The sequence below is a fragment of the Penaeus japonicus genome, unplaced genomic scaffold, assembly GCF_977035675.1.
Source record: "Penaeus japonicus unplaced genomic scaffold, GWHDUDI00000001_assembly GWHDUDI00000001, whole genome shotgun sequence".
In the NCBI taxonomy this organism is placed as follows: Eukaryota; Metazoa; Arthropoda; class Malacostraca; order Decapoda; family Penaeidae; genus Penaeus; species Penaeus japonicus.
The window spans coordinates 15,440,093-15,442,481 of NW_028234403.1; positions in this window are offsets into that span (position 1 = coordinate 15,440,093).

The window sequence follows — 2,389 nt, forward strand, 5'->3', positions numbered from 1 at the left end:
AAAAAGGTTCAGCTAACAAAACCCTACTTCCTTGCCTGACACTTGTAACATTCAAATCACCTGAGGGCGCAAAGAGAAACACCACACTCACATACAACTGAAGGAATGTAAATGCATGGCAAATGGTAATTGAAATCACATATCAAGCAGTGTACAACCTAAGGAATGGTCATTCGATGATAGTAAGCCTAATAGAAAGCTGCTGCTTTGCTACCTGTCAACATGGAGTTAAAAGCATCCCAATAATTTTCTGGTGTCCAAGTTTCCTTACCAAGATCCCCACATGTAGGCAGCAAGTCCTTTACGGATACATAAAATATTTTAAGTAAAACTTTACTGTTCCGTGATATCAATACCTATAAGTGAGTAACATAATATACATAAACACAAACACACTTTAAAAAAATTGGATAAAGTCACAACCAAACATAACTGAAAACTAACCTTACAGCACGACGCAGTTTCAATTATGTCATAACACCATAAAACTCTTTTCTTCCGGAAACATAAAATAAGTGAGATGTATTATTTTGAAAATACTTTAAAATATGAGTAAAGGGAGAGATTTCCAGTGCACTGATGAACCTTTGATTGAAAAATATAGACTGTGGGTGCGCCGACCTCACCTGCAGAAATAAAAAAAACATCACCAATTGGCAATAACGTCACATGGCAGTAATAGCAATGGGGAAACAATTGATTTAACTGACAAATTTATACCCCAATCACAGAAAATTGAATGTTGAGTGTCGGTCCTCGTTCAAATTTCAAAAGCAGTATCAAGATGCCTACCAAGTGCACAGGTTGTAGATACACAGTGTGACCTGGCCCATCACATGCGCACATCCATATCAAAAATATATCTGCTATGCAGTGGCTTAGAGGGGGGGTGGGGGGAAGGGGTGAACCCCCCTTGGCAAAGTCAAAAATAAAAACTAAGTTAGGCTAGATTTGGTCAATCGGTTAGGTTTTGTTCTGTCCAAATATGGTGAAAACTATGTTCCTGGCAGATACATATCTGCCACGAAGTGACTTGAAAAAAAATGGGGGAGGAGGGTGTCCAGGCTAGGTTAGGTTAGGTCTATGGGCTAGGTTTTGTTACCGAAAAACTTGTTTAAATCTCCCGCCAGATATCCTTCTGTACCGACGTTGGTACAGGGGGGGGGGTGAAACTCAGAAATGAAAGGTTTCCGGAAGAAATGGAGATCATAACTGTGCAAAACACAACGAAAACTACCCGGAAAAAATATCGTCTCGTACCCAGAAGGTTGGTTGCTTCTTTATCCAAATTTACCAACACTTTATGCTCGAGGAGTACCTGTCACTGAGACTTATGAAACTACTTTAACAACTATATCTCGACATATAAACATAAAATCAGACCTAGTATCTGACAAGATATGTAAATTTACATTTCGAAGGTGCGATTACCAAAAGATCTTCTAAAACTTTTCGTTACACTACTCACGTTTAACCTAAACTACCGATCTATTATTTTTGTCTATCACATTTATACATTTATACTACACCCTCCTCTCTTTAAACACAGATTAGATTCGGTGTGGGGCCTAATTTTAAGGAAAAAAGGCGAGATGACGTACCATTTCCCTCTGAGTCAGGTGACTCGTGTAAACAAACTAATCCCTAGTTCGAATATGCGGTCATGGCTTCAACCTCTAGTAAAGGCTAATAATTAAAAAAAGAACGTATAAACAATCCCAATATGCGTACTCTTGTTTTTTTACAGCTTCTTTCTTATTTAATTTATGATTGTTATTTATTACGTTAAGTTCGGAGAAGAGCAAACAAATAATATGAAGATATTTTAATAACTCATATCATGTTCCAATGTCTGCTTATGGCTTCAATTTCTCTCTTATATTATTTTTTCCTTATATTTCTTTTTTGGTTTTAGCCATATGCTGTACTGATTTGATATCCAAATCATCATCGAAAAAAAATATTATATATATATATATATATATATATATATATACATATATATATTCATACACACACACACACGCACACACAAACACATACACACACACATACACACACACATATGTATATATGTATATATACACATATACATATATACATATATATATATACATATAAATATACACACACACACACACACACACACACATACACACACACACACACACACACACACACACATAACATATATTATATATATATATATATATATATATATATATATATATATATATATATATATATATATATAATATACACACACACACACACGACACACACACAACACACACAACACACACAACACACACACACACACACACACATATATATATATATATATATATATATATATATATATATATATATATATATAATATATATAAAA